This window comes from Callithrix jacchus, chromosome 2 (assembly GCF_049354715.1).
Source record: "Callithrix jacchus isolate 240 chromosome 2, calJac240_pri, whole genome shotgun sequence".
In the NCBI taxonomy this organism is placed as follows: domain Eukaryota; kingdom Metazoa; phylum Chordata; class Mammalia; order Primates; family Cebidae; genus Callithrix; species Callithrix jacchus.
In genome coordinates this window covers 100,790,062-100,807,773 of record NC_133503.1, presented here as the reverse complement: position 1 = coordinate 100,807,773, position 17,712 = coordinate 100,790,062, and the positions used below count along the sequence as shown (strand labels likewise).

The following is a 17,712-nucleotide window of genomic DNA, read 5'->3' as shown; positions in this document are numbered from 1 at the left end:
ATACACGGTATTTTAAAAATACCATTTTAATTTAAATTTTAAATTTTAAAATTTCAGTTGCAATGGCAACCCAAGTTTTGTAATTATAAGCCCTTTATGGAGAGAGTCCTCAAAACATTAAAGATGACCATTAGATAAATAAATGGAGAGACATACTTTTCACGGCTAGGAATACCCAAATACTGTAAAAATATTGTACATTTTTACTCAGATTTTATAAAAATATTATGCATTTTTACTCAGATAATGTAAAAATATAAATTATTTTTAAATTGACTGCAAATAAAATGTAATTCTTAATGTCTAGTAGAATTCCTTATATAAATTAACAAGATGATTCTAAAATTTATATGGAAGAACAAAGGATCAAGAACAGCAATGATAACCCTAAAGAGATGAGACTTCTAGTAAAGCTGGAGTATGATATTAGCATAGAGATGAACAAGCAGGAAGATGGACCCGAAAAGAGAGAACAAAAAACCCAAAACAAATGCAAACATTTGATATATTGCAAAGGCAGCACTGCAGAGCAGTAGGGAAAAGATGGACTACTCACTATACAGTGCAGAGAGATTAGTTTATCCATATGGGGAGAGAATGAGATTAAATTCCTACCTCATACACTACATACTAAAAAAAAAAAATGCCAAGTATATCAAAAGCTTAAATATAAAAAGCAAAACTTGGAAACTTTCAGAAGAAAATATAGATATCTTTACAACTTTGGAGCCAATAAATGATTCCTAAACAAGACACAAAAGGCAAAGATTGCTGAACACAATTACATTAAAATAAAACATGTAAATTCAGAGGAATCACGAACAAGTGAAAAGACAAACATAAACTGTTAGACAATATTTATAATACATGCAACTGATAAAGAATTAATAATCAGTAATATATAAAAGACTCCTACAGATCAATAAGAAATGACAAACAACCCAAAAGAAAAATGAAACCCATTTCACAGAGAAAGATGAATGACCCATAAACACATGAGGGAAAAAAAAACCGTCAACTTCCTTAGTAATTAGAGAAATGCAGATTGAAACTACAAGCAAATATAATTTGATTCCTACAAGGTTGGCAAAATTTAAAACTTGGGTAATACTATGTGTAGATGAAGATATGGAACAAAGAGTAATTCTTAGAGAGTGGCAGGTTGTGCCTGTAACTCAGAAAATCCTTTCCTAGGTATATGTCTAAGAGAAATACTTGCACAAGTGTTCCAAGAGACATTTAAACCACAGTGCAGGCTGGGTAGAGTGGCTCACACCTATAACCTCAGAACTTTGAGAGACCAAAGCGGGAGAATTGATGGAGCCCAGGAGGTTGAAGGTGCAGTGAACCATTTTGCACCACTGCCCTCCAGCCGAGGCCACCAAGCAGGACCCTGTCTCAAAAAAATTAAAAATAGAAAGTAAAAGTTCACAGTAACATTGTTTTGTGAAAATAGAATAGAAAGAAATAGAAACAAACAAAAACCCTGAAATGTTCATCAACAGGAGAATGAAAAAATAAATTGTGACATGTTCTTATGATGAAATACTTTACAGCAGTCAGTTAATGAGCTGTGTTTAGTAGAATCAACATGAATAAATCTCGAAAATAAAATTTTTGAGAGGCTTCTGCTTTTGCTTAGGATGTAGAAGCCACAAGAAAATGTCACACTTACCATAAACAATGAAAAATAACCCTGAAAAATCCATAAAACCATAAATTTTTGTAGACCTTCAGAGAACTAATGCTGTAATATAACCAAGTAAATTAAATTGCAAAGAGTGACTCGTCCTTGAAGAAGACATGAGACACACAAACTATTTTACTTTGGGAGAGCACAGGAGGAAGAGATAGTCATATTTGCAGTTAAATAGAAAGCACTTAAAGGCAAAGTATGAAATAATGTGGCAGTCTTGGAGCTCCAGTCACAAAGGGCATCTGCACCCACTTGCCATCTCTTTTCCATGGGTGTCCACCAGGTGCTCATGAGAGTGGGAGACTTGAGAAAATTCTTCTTGGTGGCAGGAGAGACTGCCAACATTTGAGAGTAGAACAGAGATGCTAGGAGAAATCCATCTACAATCTTAGCCCAGTGGAAGTACAAGATTATAACTGATTGCAGCTAAAGGACAGGCAGAAACTTGGCCATCCCCTAAACGTTATGCATTTCTGTGATTTAAAAAAAAAAAAAAAAAATCTGCCTCTGAGGCCAGAAACCCCCTGTATGCTAAGCCCACATTAGGGGAAAATGGAAGTGGTCTGCCATCAGGGAGGGGACAGGAATGCTGAGAAAACTTTACCCTTGAACTTAATGAAAATGGAAACATAAAACAGTGTGTGGAATGTAGCTAAAGCAACACCTAGAGAGAAATTTATAGCTTTTAATGCTTACACTGAAAAGAAGTAATGCTTCAAATCAATGACCTAAAGAAACTAAGAAAAGAGAATTAAAACCAAAGTAAGCAGATGGAAGGAAATAAGGTAATAGCAGAATTCAATGAAATAAATAGAAAATCGAAAGAGAAAAATCAATGAAATGAAATGCTCATTCCTTGGCAGAGGGGGAAAAAATCAATGAAAACAACAAAGGCCTACCAGATTGATCAACGAAGAAAGGCAGGAAGCAGAGATTACCAATATCAGTAATAATGGGATAACCCCTCCAATTCTATACACCTTATCATGAAAATAAGAAATACTATTAATAACTTTATGTCAATAAATCTGCCAACTTACATAACATCAACAATTTTCTCAAAAGATACAAACTCTGAAAGCTCAGTCAAGAAGCAATAATCTCAAATAGTGCTTTATTAGATAAAATGAATTTATAGTTAAAAATCTATCCACAAATAAAATTCTAGGCCACATGGCTTCGCCAACAAAATCTACCAAACACTAATGGAAGAAATAATAACAATAGTACACAATCTCTTCTAGACTCTAGAAAAGGAAGAAATGTTTCTTAAGTCATATGAAGAGGCCAGCATTACATGGATACCAGAACCTTAGAAGGATATTTCAAGAAAACTGCAGACCAATATAAATCAGGCATATAGATAGAAAACTTAACAAAGTATTAGCATATAAAATCTACTGATATGTAAAAAGATAATAAATTAGTAACAAATGGATTTTGTCCCAGAACTGCAAGGTTGGTTCAACAAACAAAAGTAAAGTTTCTTTTAAAAATGAATTAACCACATTGACAGACCAAAAAACTCGTATGATTATCTCATTAAGTGCAGAAAAAACATTTGACAAAGTTTAATATCCTCTAATGTAAAAATGCTTAAACTAGGAATAGAAATATCTTCAACTGATAAAGGGTATCTTTGAAAAGTCTACAGGAAATATAATATTTTATACTAAAAAAGTCTTTTCCCCTAAGATCAAGAATAAAGCAAGAGAGAATGTCTATTCTCACCATTTTTATTTGTAATTGTCTTGGAGGTCATAATCAGTATAATAATGTAAAAAAAGAAATAAGGCTGGGCACGGTGGCTCATGCCTGTAATCCCAGCACTTTGGGAGGCTGAGGCGGGCACATTCCTTGAGTCCAGCCTGGCCAACATGGCAAAGCTCCATCTCTACAAAAAATACAAAAATTAGCCAGGATTGGTGGCACATACCTGTAGTCCCAGTTATTAATACTTGAGGGCCTGAGGTGGGACAGTTGCTTCAGCCCAGAAAGCTGAGGCTGCAGTGAGCCCTGATCATGCCACTGCATTCCGGCCTGGGCAACAGAGCAAGACCCGGTCTAAAAAAAAAAAAAAAAAAAAAAAAAAAAATCTGAAAAGCAAAAAAATAAAATCATCTTCATCTGCAGCAGTATGATCATCCATATCAAACAGCCTAAGAAATTACAAAAAAAGCTGCTAGAACTATTCAGTGAATTAAGAAAGGTCATAGGATGAAAGGTGAACATACAAAATCAATCTGATTCTATATGCTAGAAATAAATGTTGGAAACAAATTTCACAAAAACTATTTACAACTGCATCAAAAACATGAAATACTTAAGGCTAAATTTACCAAGATGGATGTAAGAACTATACACTAAAACATACAAGTTGCTGAGTGCAATTAGTGGAGAGAGTTATCATGGTCATAGATTGAAAGACGCAAGATTAAGAGTCAGTTACCCCCACATGATCCATAGATTCAATGCAACCCCAATCAAAATTCCAGCAGGTCACTTTTAGATATGGTTGAGTTGATTCTATAATGTATGTGTAAAGGCAACTGACTAAAGATAGTAAAAAGAAAAACAAAAACTGAAAAAGAAAGACTCATAACACCTAATTTACTATAAATCTACAAGTTCTCAAAATGGTGTTGTATTTGCATTTGGTATTTGCATAAAGATATATGTATAGATCACTGAAATCAAATTGTGTTTCCAAAATAGACTCACATGTCAAAATAGGCTCATGGTGCCCAACAAATTAGACATCCTATGCAAAAACCCTTGCCATGAAACCACTGCCCTTACTTCTCACCAAATAAGAAATAATACTAAATGGATCATAAACAGAAAGGTACATACACCTAAACACAAAGATAAAATTATAAAATGTTTAGAAGACACCACAGAAGAAAACCTTTGCAATCTTAGGTTAGGCAAAAAAAATTTAAATACAAAAAACATAAACCAGGAAAAAATGATAAATCAGACTTTCTTGAAATTAAAAGCTTTTGCTATTTGAAAGATAGTTTTAATACAATGAAAAGGCAAATGACAAACTGGGTGAAAATATTCACAAAATATAGTTGAAAAAGATTTCCAAAATATGCATGGAAATTTTACACCTTACTAATAAGACCAACTTCACTTTTTCAAAAATAGACCCAAAAAACTGAACCAATGTCTCAAAGAAAAATTACAAATAACTGATAAACACATAAAAACTTAATATTGTTAGTTGTCAAAGAAATATTAGTTAAGACCTTAATACTACACAGCCAAGAGAACGGCTAAACTTTAGAAGACTGACATTACCACCACTGGCAAAGATACTGGACAGCTGGAACTCTCACATATTGCCAGTGTGGATGCAAAACGGCACAGAAAACAGTTTGAGCATTTCTTATAAAAGTAAACATCTATATATCATGTGACACAGAAAATCTGCTTTTAGATAGAAATGAAAACAAAAGACCACAGAAAGACCTGTGTGCAAAAGCCTTATGCTAAGAGAAAAAAAAAAAGCCAAACACTAAAGACTTTATGCCATATGATCCCATTTATATGACATTCTGGAAAAGGCAAAAAATATGTAACAGAAAACAGATCAGAGGTTGCCAGAGAATGACATTTGACTACAAGCGGCCCAAGGAAACTGTGAGATGGTGGAAATGCCGTTCCTCTCAGTGTGAGAATGATGGTGCAGCTGTGTACATTCATCAACACTCATTTGCACCACACACTTACAAAGGTGAGTTTTATTATATGTAAACTATACCTCAAAAACCTAGCAAAAATTTTTAATGAAAACCAAATCATAGAAGACATAGTATGAGTCCATTTATATAAAGATCAAAACTTCATGTAAAATTTTCAGCATTGCTTTGGGATATACAAGTATACAGTTAATCCTACAACATAAGTCAAAAAATGCAGAATTTTAAATCTCGGTTACTCATGGGGGAAGAGGAGATGAGTATGATGGAGAGAGATTCGCAGGGTCTTTAAAAGTCCTCTCCTAACCCTCTACTTCTTAAGGTAAGTGCTCTCGACGCTGATATCTATATTATTATTATACTATCTAGAGTATATGCCTCTGTATGTAAGAAATATATTCATAATACAAGGAATGTTAAAAGTAATAAGGAGAATAAGTTGAGTTATAAATTTGTGTATTAGAACCACTTTTCCTGTGCTAAAGAGACATTTTATCAGTTTCCTTATATAAAATAGTAAGTATTTATTGGTTTAATATTTTTCCTATACGGAGACAATGCCTGTAGTACCTCATTTCTCTAATAAATGTTTCCTATCTGCAGACAGAATGTTCTACTGAAATGGGACAGCAGTCCCATGAGATGGCATGTTCTATGCCTAAAATACCTTTTAAGGAACCATCTCGAGACTGCCATTCACATTAAAGAGTAATGTCTTTACTTGACTGGCACAGGGAACAGAGAGGACACTTGGAAGGGCTGCCTTTTATCCACAAATAATTCCATCTCCTTGTTTTCTCTCAGCCATGCCAGAGCTTTGCTTAAATAGCAAGGTTCAGTGTGAAGAATGATCCTCTGTTGACCTTTATTCCAACTCTCAGGCTGTAACATGTTTGGCCATCTTAGTCCAGGCAAGTCAAAGGGACTACAAGAGCCCATGGAGAGGGTGCACATTGGCCTGGAGAGTGCTCAGCAAATGTCCTAGTTTTGACAGCTCACGGGGGAGGGTTTGGCATTTAGCCTTCCTCCCCACTTCCGAATCCTCTGACCAAAAGTCTAGACCTCCGCCATCTACTTTATTCCTGTGAATTTGTCCATCTTTCCACATTTATTCTTAAGCTGCTTATTTTACTGAGCTGCCATAAAGCACCCTATAGCCCTACCTCCCGGAAGAGACCAAAGGCCAGGGCAGGTTACAGGCAGGGATGAAAGTCCTGAAAACGGAGCGATGAATGCAGGGCAGCCATGCAAGGGAGTGGGAGGCCAGGCAGCTGCGAGTCCTCTAACAAACACAGTCATGCTACCTGAAATGACATTTCAGTCAACAAAAGATCGCATATACAACAGGGTTCCTCTAAGATTGTAATACCACAGTTTTACTGTACCTTTTCTATGTCTAGATGTGTTTAGATACATATCATTGTGACCCAGTGGCCTACAGTATTCAGTTCAGTTACATGCTGCACAGGTTTATTTCTAGGAGCAATAGGCTATACCACATAACCTGGGTGTGTAGTAGGCTATCCTATCTAGGTTATGTAAGTACACGCTGTGATGTTCACACAATGACAAAATTGCCCAACATACATTTCTCAGAATGTATTCCTGTCATTACATCATGCAAGACTATACTTCTCTGTCAAAAGTTTACCTAATCCAGCTCACAGCCTTCTTCCAAAGCATCAGGCTGCATTTTTCTATTTACTATTAGAAAGTTTGTTCAGTGATCAAATTCACATCTAATGAAAGAAATGAAAATTAAAACTGCATTGAAATGCCATTTCTTACACCTAACAGATTGGCAAAGTGTCACACTTTGAAAAAAAAGAAACAAGAACAAGCAGATTCTGAAATAGCTGTACGTATGAAAATTTAAAGGACCTGGAATATCCATAGCAGTCCTATCAAAGAAGAATAAAGGAGGAGGACGTACAGTAAAGTGTAGTACTGGCATAAATATTGACAAATGGAAAAAGATTTGGCCAAAAGATGTAAACAATTCACAAAAGAAGATATACAGGAATGGCGAATAAGCAATGTAAAGACAACCAGCATCATCAGTAACCAGGGCAATGCAAATGAAAGCCATAATAAATTCTGCCAGACATCCCCAGAATGGCTAAAAGTATAGACTGGCCATATCAAGTGCTGGCAAGGATGTGAAACAGCTGGAACTCTCATACGCTGCTGGTTGGAGTGCAAAATGGTCCAACTACTTTAGAAGACAGCTGGCAAATTTGAATAAAAGCAAACATACATCTACCTTACAACCCAGCAATTCCTCTCCTAGGTATTTACCCAAGAGAAATGAAAACATATGTCATATGTCAACAAAAAATAAAACATTTATGTTATTCATAATATCCAAAAACTAGGCTGGGAGCAGTGGCTCACACCTATAATCCCAGCACTTTGGGAGGCTGAGGCAGGTGGATCACAAGGTCAAGAGACCGAGGCCATCCTGGTCAACAAGGTGAAAACCCGTCTCTACTAAAAATACAAAAATTAGCTGGGCATGGTGGTGCACGCCTGCAGTCCCAGCTACTCAGGAGGCTGAGGCAGGAGAACTGCTTGAACCCAGAAGGCGGAGGTTGCGGTGAGCCAAGATTGTGCCATTGCACTCCAGCCTGGGTAACAAGAGCAAAACTCCATCTCAAAAAAAAAAAATCCAAAAACTAGTAAGAAATTGGGTAGCCATAAATACAAACATGAATAAACTGGTCTGTGGTATAATATATCCCAATGGGATCTTATTCAACAATAAAAAGGAATGAATTACTGATCAGAATGAATCTCAAAAGCATTATACTACATGAAATAAATTTTACATTAAAAAGTACATATTAGAAGATTCAATTTTCATGAGGTTAGGCAAAACTACTCTGTCGTGGAAAAAAAAATCAGAACAATTCCTTCTGGGGTAGAAACAAGGATTGACTAAGAGACATACGGGACCACTGTATGGAAATCATAATGTTTCATGTATTGACAGGGTTTGGGTTTCACAGAGGTATCTACTTGTGAAAATCAGTGAATGGACATTTAAAATCTGTGCACTTCATTGTTCATAAACTTTACATCAAAGGAAAAGAATACACAAATATTGAACTCTAATGATAAATATAATGAGCTATATTAGGACATAATTTATTACCTAATTCATTCTGAAATATAGCAAAAACTATGACCTGATGGGAGGGTAGAGCAATGGAAAAATGGTTAGGTATGTGATAAAATATAGGACAACTCTATGTATACAACTCTAGATTTATATATATATATATAATATATATATATATTAATATATATAATATATATATATATATTAATATATATATAATTGTGTATATATAATTGTAGAATATTAGGCATACGATTGATCTTGTTAAAATCTTTCAACTATTCTGTTTGAAATTTGTTGTAATTGTTTTTAACAATGCAAGGGGCAGAACTATATCTATAGTATACTATCTTTTATTTAAGAAACAGCAAAGAATATATATCATCATTTGCTTACATCTGTCTTGAGAAATACTGCAAAGATAAGCAGGGTCGATGGGGACTTGTCAGCATGTACCTTTTGATATTGTTTTGCAATTTGAATCATGTAAATATGCAACCATTTCAAAACTAATTTAAAAAAGATAACCATTTGCCCAAGGAAGGAATTAAAGGATTAGGAAATCTAGTTGACCAGCTCTTCATTTCTCCTGCCCTCTGTGCTTGAAAGTCATTCATTTTTAGGTTTTTGGAAGAAAAGAAAAAAGGCAGATGGTTGAGCTCCTGGGAAGTTTGCCTTGAAACTGTAGATTTGATAACAAAATTACAATGCTAATTTAATTAGTTCGAAATGGGTTTTCTAGTGTGATTTGTCTTAGCCACACCTTTATCTACCCTCCTGTCCCCACGCCACACTCACACATACTCACCCACACAGGGCTGTGCTGAGTGATCTCAGGGAGCCACCTCCAGAGTGTCCATGTGGCCTCCTTTCCTCAGGACATTTTTCAATCAGGTACACAGGATGGCAGTGGTGGTACACAGATGTCTTCATGTAAATGGCCCCTCTAACCCACCTCATCTAGTTTCTCAGACAAGGATCCTCCCAAAGGGAGCTGCTGTGTAATGTTTGCTCTGAACTGAGGCTGAGCTGCAGTGACGAGATGCCACTGGAAAGGAAGTCACCAGCACATACAGGAGTTTTCCTAAGCTCAGCAACCTAAGATGGATATGCGATGTTCACCTGTATCATGCAACACATTTTCATATCACTTCAAAAGTAAGCACCCAGCCTAGCTGCCAGCTCAGATTTGTCAGAGAATGCTTGAACACCAGTGAGGCATGAACCTTGAGGGCAACCACAGTCAACACAATCAGGGCTCATTGGTCTACCAGATGCCCATAGCATATTATGGAACAAGAGGTTAGGAGTTTATGAGACTAGAAGATGAGAGAGAAAGCATTTTTCTCAAGTGGGTGGAATGCTTGTTGAGACCACTTACTCTGGGGAAAGGCCAAGTAAGGCAAAGACATTGACCCCAGAGCTAAAAATTAGAGCTATGAACATCAGCCAAGAAAACTCAACTGATGATGCTGCCTCTAAAGCAGAAACATCGAAGGACAGATTAAATTAGAGCAGCAAATTTAAAATTGTGGCTGGGTTGTCTGTCTTTATCAGCTCACATCACTAATGAAATCCGAATCTCCATGGAAAGCAGCCAAGACAATACAGAAATAGAATGTTAAGAAGAGGATGGGCTTAGAAAGGAGCATCCTGGGAGGGGTGAGATGTTTGAAATTAATCAGAGCCTTGCCGGACCGGCCCCAGTCTTCCACTTCCTGGCCCCAGTCTTCCACTTCCTCTTTTCCGGAGCTGAGCCTGGGCTCTGGGAGAGCCAGTGCCCATATGGGGAAGACTGGGGAAGAGAAATCACTGGAAGGAAGGAAAGGAATTAAAGAATGCTAACATAAATAACAAGGGCTACTCTGGAGATCATTCTCCACACATGATGGGTTTGCCCCATGTGCTGTGGGACAAAGCGGTTCTCTGCAGCACCCAGACTGCAAGTGGGGTGGGGGTCCTCCTGCACCCTGCAGGGGCCCCACATTTGGGTCTTGTCTGGCTGCCAGGCTGCGGGTTGCTGTAGAATAAGGATTCCCAACCCCTGGGCCACAGACTAGTGCTGATCCGTGGCCTGTTAGGAACTGGGCCGCTCAGCAGAAGGTGAGTGGCAGGTGAATGAGGGAAGCCTCATCTGTGTTTATAGCCGCTCCTCACTGCTCACATTCCCACCTAAGCTCCACCTCCTGCCAGATCAAATGGTGGCATTAGATTACATAGACAGGCAACCCCTATTGTGAACTGTGCATGCGAGGAGAATCCAATGCTTGATAATCTCCTATCACCCCCAGAAGGGAACGTTTAGTTGCAGGAAAACAAGCTCAGGGCTTCCACTGATTCTACATTATGGTATGTTATTGTATATTACAATGTAATAACAAAGTATACAATAAATGTAATGTACTTGACTTATCATTCCCAACCACCCTGCTACATTCCCCCTTGTCCATGGAAAAACTGTCTTTCATGAAACCAGTCCCTGATGTCACAATTAACCATTCTGTCCCAGCCTCCCTGTTCGGGCAGGTTGGGGAATCCTTGGCTCTCAAGAAAGCACAGCCGTGGGAGCCTAAAGCCTTAGACTTTGGCCTACACTAGATGTTATCATTTCTGCCAATCTATGTAAAAGAAATTATGTATCCATATTTTGCTTGCATTTTCATATCTTTACTTTTAGACATATTCATTTCTTCTTCTGAGATTTGCCGTTTTTCTTTTGGGCTATCTCTTTAAAAATCAATTTTAAAAACTGTTTAATCTTTTAATGTTTAGGGCATAGAAGTCAGGAATGTTAATCAATTCTGTTCAGTTCAACATCCTCACAACAAAGAACAGTGCCTGACATACAGTATACGCATTTAATATGTGCTGATGAATATAGTATATTCAACCTTTTTCTTATATGTTAAGAATGTTTTCTCTTAGCCTACCAATTAATTTGTTTACTTAGTCTCTAGCTATAAAATGATTTTGTTGTAGATGTTGATGTTTTTATAAGAAAATAAATATATATTTTATTTAAAAAAAAAAAAAGAAAACACAGCCAAGTCTCAGAGTGCCCAGTGGTAGCTGTGGGCAAAATAGAATTGTGCCAGGAGATGCCAGTGGCAGCCCTTCCCACTCTTTCGTTCTCTGGAACCCTTTCCCAGGGTTTCTGAAGCCTGCCACTCTGATTCTTTATCTTTTTTTTTGAGACAGAGTTTCGCTCTTGTTACCCAGGCTGGAGTGCAATGGCAGGATCTCGGCTCACCGCAACCTCCGCCTCCTGGGTTCAGGCAATTCTTCTGCCTCAGCCTCCTGAATAGCTGGGATTACAGGCACACGCCACCATGCCCAGCTAATTTTTTGTATTTTTAGTAGAGACGGGGTTTCACCATGTTGACCATGATGGTCTCGATCTCTTGACCTTGTGATCCACCCGCCTCGGCCTCCCAAAGTGCTGGGATTCAGGCTTGAGCCACCGCGCCCGGCCCTCTTTGTCTATCTTGACAATGTCTTCTGTCAGGGAAGTTCAGCTATCAATTATTTTCACCTCAACATATATGAGACAGCAGGGAATGGGCAAAAGCACATGAGGGGGAGAAGCAAGAGGTCAAAAAATTAAAAAATAAAAAGCACATGAGCTTCAGCATCAAATTGACCTGAGTTCAAATCCTGGCTCTTCCATACACCATGAAGCATTGAAAAAATAACACAGTCCCTCTGAGCCTTGGATCCTCCAACAGCAAAATAAAGATAATGCCCATCCTACTGATACGCACTTTAATTAGGAGCAGTGTGTGTAAAGGTGCACAATGGAACACCAAGCACCCACAAGTGCTCCATGAATGTTTCCTCTCCCCTTTCTCAACTTTGCCCAGAGATTTCCTCTTCAAAATCCTTGTAAATGCCATGCATTTATCGCTGTTCAAAGAACCATAGCTATCAGTAATAGATGAGTTATCTTTGAAACAGCATAGGATGGGGCGTGGCTTCAGATCACCCCTGCTAGAACATTCTTTCACACATCCTTACTCATCACAAAACCCACACCACTGCCTCACTGATGTCATCTGTTATAATTATACTTAAGTTCTGGGGTACATGTGCAGAAAGTGCAGGTTTGTTTTATAGGTATACACATGCCATGGTGGTTTGCTGCATCCATCCCCCTGTCATTGACATTATGTATTTCTCTAATGTTAGCCCTCCCCAATCCCGCTCCACCCCCTGCTATGCATTCCCTACCCCACCATCCCTTTCCTACCTCCCCCACAACAGGCCCCAGTGTGTGATATTCCCCTCCCTGTGTTCATGTGTTCTCGTTGTTCAACACTCACTTATGAGTGAGAACATGCGGTGTTTGGTTTTTTGTTCTTGTGTCAGTTTGCTTAGAATGATGGTTTCCAGCTTTATCTGTGTCCCTGCAAAGGACATGAACTCACCCTTTTTTATGGCTGCATAGTATTCCATAGTATATATGTGCCACATTTTCTTTATCCAGTCCATCATTGATGTCTTGTTTAACCATGCCACTTACCTAAAAGAATTCCAAAAACTGGCCTTAGAAAATCCAAATATCAAACCAAAGTTGTGGAGTGTTTCACCTATGGAAAGAATGCTAAATAGTTGATTTACAGCCTTGGTGCTGCTGGCCAGACCATCAGGTGGCCCATTACTGAAGATAACCATTGCAACCCAATATGCTGACCTGCATACCCTATCCCCAACCCCAGTCCATATACCCTACCCCCATGTCAATTCCTGCTCTTCACCTAACCAGAAGATCCCTACTGGCTATTTATTTATTTATTTATTTATTTTGAGAATCTGCCAGAGGATCCTTGCACCTCCACTGTCTTCCTTGTGCTCAAACACAAGCCCTGAAAAATAGCCTTGTCTGGGACATCTGCTTGGCCTCATTTTAATTTTCATGGTGAGTCAAAAAGCCTGTAACCTATATCATCATCAGCCCTTCCAAAGGCCATCACACCACATAAATTCAGGACCGGAAGACCGGCACACATAGGCTCTGTCCTTGGTGACTTTCAGGCAAAATCCTACCCACAGTTACACTGTATTCCAAGTCAATTTTTCACATTTTTTAATTTGAATGAGTTTAGGTGGGCTCCCTAATCTCTAAATCCCTAGTACTCATTTTTCTGAGCTCCTTTACCTGATACTAGAATTAACTGAGGGATTGACACAGATGCCTTTGAACATTCCCTGCCTCTTATGTCCTCCTCTTGGTTTCTGCTATGATCGCTACAGCCTGGGTATCTGCGAGGCTTCTGGGCCTTGGCCCTTGTGGAAGACTGAGAATTGCCCTTCACTATCTGTTATAACCTGAATTATGGCCCTTTGAAATTCCTATGTTAAAGACCCAACCTCAAATACCACACAATGTGACCATTTTTGAAGACAGTGTTTTAAAAGAGGAAATTTGGTTAAGATGAGGTAATGAGGGTAAATCCTAATAAAATATGACTAATGTCCTTCTCAGAAGAGAAAATTTGGACACAGATATGCATAAAAAAGAATGCCATGTGAACACGAAGACGGAGAGGCCTCAGAAGAAACCGACCTGCTGACTCATGGGCCTTGGACTTCCCAGCCTCCAGAACTGTGAGAAAATAAATTTCTATCATTTAAGCCACCCAACCTGTAGTATTTTGTTATGGCAGCTCCAGCACACTAATACAATATCCATTCTCTCCTTCTTTGCTTTAGAAATAGAATTCTTTTAGTCATAGCTAAACAGATCAAAGACTACATTTCACAGCCTCCCTTGCAGTGGGGTTGAGCCATAAAACCAAGGTGGAGCCAGCAGGATGTGAGATGAGTGGAAGCCACACAGCAGCTCCTAGGCCTTGCCTTTCAAATGGAAGCTGCTTGTACTCTGTGTCCCTTTGCCTCCCTCCTGCTGGCTGGGAGATGGCTACAAGCAGAGAAGCTTCCTTGGACAGGGATGGAAACCACATGTTGAAAATGGCAGAGAGCTCTGCTCCAACCCTAGATCACCCTCCAGTGTTCTCAAGGAGGTCGGCAAGAGAAACACATGAAACCCACTGTAGTTTGGGGCCTCTTTTTTATGGCAGCATATTAGTCTACCATTGGGCTAATATGGACTTTCTACCTTTAATGCCCAGATCTTCGAGTTCCAGGTTCCTAGAAATGCCTAGCTGTGGGAAGAACCAAGAATTCCAGTGCTGAGCTCTAGGTGGAGACTCTCAGGGACTGGATGGATAGAAGCTTGATGGAAATTTATCTTCTAACAACTTAGTAGTTGTGTGATATGATAACACACATAAATTGAAAGAAAAAATATTTTGGTTTTGTTCTTAAATAGTCACAATTACTTACTAATGGGATGGATGCATGATGAGCACTGCACAGTTTCTCAAACTTTGGAATCAAATTGGACTAACCACCCCAATTTCCTGTTCCATATTGATTTTTATTCTATACTTGCTTTTATTGCAGCAACCACTGAAAACTGTTTTACAAAGCCCTAATCTCATCAAATAGAATAAAATATGATTTAATGTTGAAACTAAACCACATTGAGCTAGTCATTCACACAATACCCAACAGATATTTTCTTCAGAAATGTAAAATGTTCCATGGAGGTGCCTGTGAGTTTCTGCGGCACACTGGGGGTTTGATGGGGTTGCTCAGTGCACAGTTTGGGAACCATTGGCCTAATCACAAGTAGTTACCTGAAGCTTACCAGGGCTCCAATCTGTCACTGATTTCCACATTGGTTAAAAACCCGTGAAATTATGGTGTCTACTTCTTATGGTTCTTGTGAAAATTAAGTGAGATAATCCATTTTTAAATGTCTAGCACAGGATGTGGCCAAGAGAAAGTCTTGGCATTAGTTTTCTGTTGCTGTATAACAATCACCTTAAACTTAGAGGCAGGAAACACATGTATTGTTGTTTCCAAATTCCAAATATCATTTCCAGCAGGAGGCACAGCTTAGCTGGGCTGTCTGCTCTAGGGGCCGACTGGGCAGCAGTGCTGGTGTGAGCAGGGCTGCAGCGTCATAGGAGGCTCAAAACACAGCCTCTGGTCACGGGCAGGATTCATCTTCTTGCAACTGTAGCACCAAGGTCCGTTCTACTGCTGGCTGTTGGCCAGGGACCATCCACTTTCCTGTCATGCGACCCCCTCCCCAGCAGTTCGCATGGCAGACAGCAGCCTGCTCCTTCAGGGCCAGCAGGAGGGTTTCTCTCTAGTCTGGAAGGACAGTGTCATAGAGTGAGATACAATCACAGGAGTGGCATTTGCCAGATGAAGTAATCTAATTGGGGGAGGGACATCCATCAATTTTGCCATGTTCTATTGAATAAAAGCCAGTCACAGGTTCCACCCACACCATTACAGACAGGGTTATCAGAAAAGGGCAGGACTCACAGTGGTTATCTCAGGTTATGTCTGCTGCAGGCTGGAAAAGTGGCACGTCCCCTCCAAGAGAACTCCAGAAGAGTTCTCTTCTCCATGCTAAATATGCCCAAGTGTGTCAACTGTGGCCTGTGTGGCAACATGAAAATTCCTGGCTCTACCTCTGTGCTGGCCTCAGAAGACATTTGCTCTTGGAAGAAATGAGGAGCAATGCGGGCTGTGTTGTTTAGGGAAGATGGGTCCCCGAGGAGTGGTAGGCGACACATGGGAGGCACTTTCCGTTTCATGTTCTCACCCTTCCACCCACTTATTCCACACATTTTCATTGAACCATTTCTACCATCCAGGCCCTCATCTGGCCCTGAATGGGGACAAAAAGTAAGAAAAAGCCTCATGGTCCCTGCACGTAGCTCCCTAACCACTCACACTGGGCACAGATTTCAGCATCTGAATCATTCCAGTGCAACACAGCCCATTTCTCTGCCTTGTACCTCCTTTGGGTCGGGGAATTGCAACTCCTTGGGAAGAGCCATGGTCATCCATTTAATGCAGATGTGGCCAAGAACAACTGGCCCTGGGGAGAGGGAGAGGGAAGTGGCAGAAGCGGGTGACACAGAGGAGAGGGGTTTGTGTGGCCAGGCATCAGAGTACATGCGCTTCAGATCTCACTCCCTTTCGTGTGTTCCCAGAGTTCTCTAAAGCTTAGCTTCTTCATCTACCCATTCTGGGTGATCTGAACAAAACTTCCACCACTAACAACCCATTTATATTACTCCCAGCACACACACATTCTGGTAGTGTGTCTATCCAAATCATGTATGAAAAAGCAGTCAATTGAATTTCCTATGAAATCAGCAGTATGCAACTAGAGTTACCTTTCAGTCAGACACTGAGAAGTGAATGTTTTTGCCCAGCACAGCCAGCAGGGCAGTACCAAGTGAAGGGAAGACACTGAGAATTAAAGAAAGGTGACGGCACCCAGCGCTATTGGTGTGGCCTTCCAGGCATACCCAGTATTTCTTCAAAGTGGCATGTGAGCCACTGAGTATTCCTACAAACGATTCAGGTGGTACATCATTGTTACAGGTGTGCATTTATTTTAATATATGGTTATAAAAAATTGCAACTAGCCCATCAGACGAAAGGGATAATTTTCATTCAAAATAAACAAAATGAATATTGTTCCAGGAGTCAATAAACACCAGTTCAGGTGATACGTGGCTACAGGGGCACTGTCAGGGCCAACTGCAGATGACTGGCATCTGCAGACCCTGGCTATTACCCCCAAGGATGCTTCACCCCACGTGCTGTGATGCTGTAGCATTACACTTTCTTTCTCAGGACAACCACACACAACCCACCCCAGTGCCTCTTGGCTTCTACAGTAAACAAAGCTCTTAGACAGCTTGAAGAATGGTGTTCAGAATAGCCTTGCTGGTTCTCCAGCTACTTGACTTCTATGTGCTCGGTTGATCAGCTTCACACAGAGCATGAGCTCCTTAACCTTACGAGTGGCCGCCAAGTATCAGACCACAGACTAAAACATGACAGCGGTCAGGAACGTTTGGTCTTGAGATTTAAAAACTAATGATACTGATTTCACTGACAATCAAACACAAGGCTGTTTCACTCAAAACCCACTGATTGTTGACTTGACGTGCCCTCAGAGCCTCCTCTGCTGACACATTACCATGGCTGCTTTAAAAACCTTTTCTCAGGATTTTTCCTGGCAAGAATTTGACAGTGAAAAAGTACAAAATAAGCCTAGAGTCTTGACGCTGAAGATAACAGAAACAAATGAG

The 17,712-nt window shown here is 39.6% G+C and overlaps 1 long non-coding RNA gene across 1 annotated transcript in view; it reads right to left on the bottom strand.

Annotated features, from left to right (window-relative positions):
* LOC118151432 (uncharacterized) overlaps window positions 1-13,214 on the bottom strand; it is a 51,386-nt gene extending 38,172 nt beyond the window's left edge. Inside the window, exon 1 of the long non-coding RNA XR_004739742.3 lies at window positions 12,949-13,214. This is a non-coding gene — a long non-coding RNA (uncharacterized LOC118151432). The remainder of the gene's footprint in view (window positions 1-12,948) is intronic.
* Window positions 13,215-17,712: the final 4,498 nt, after the last annotated feature.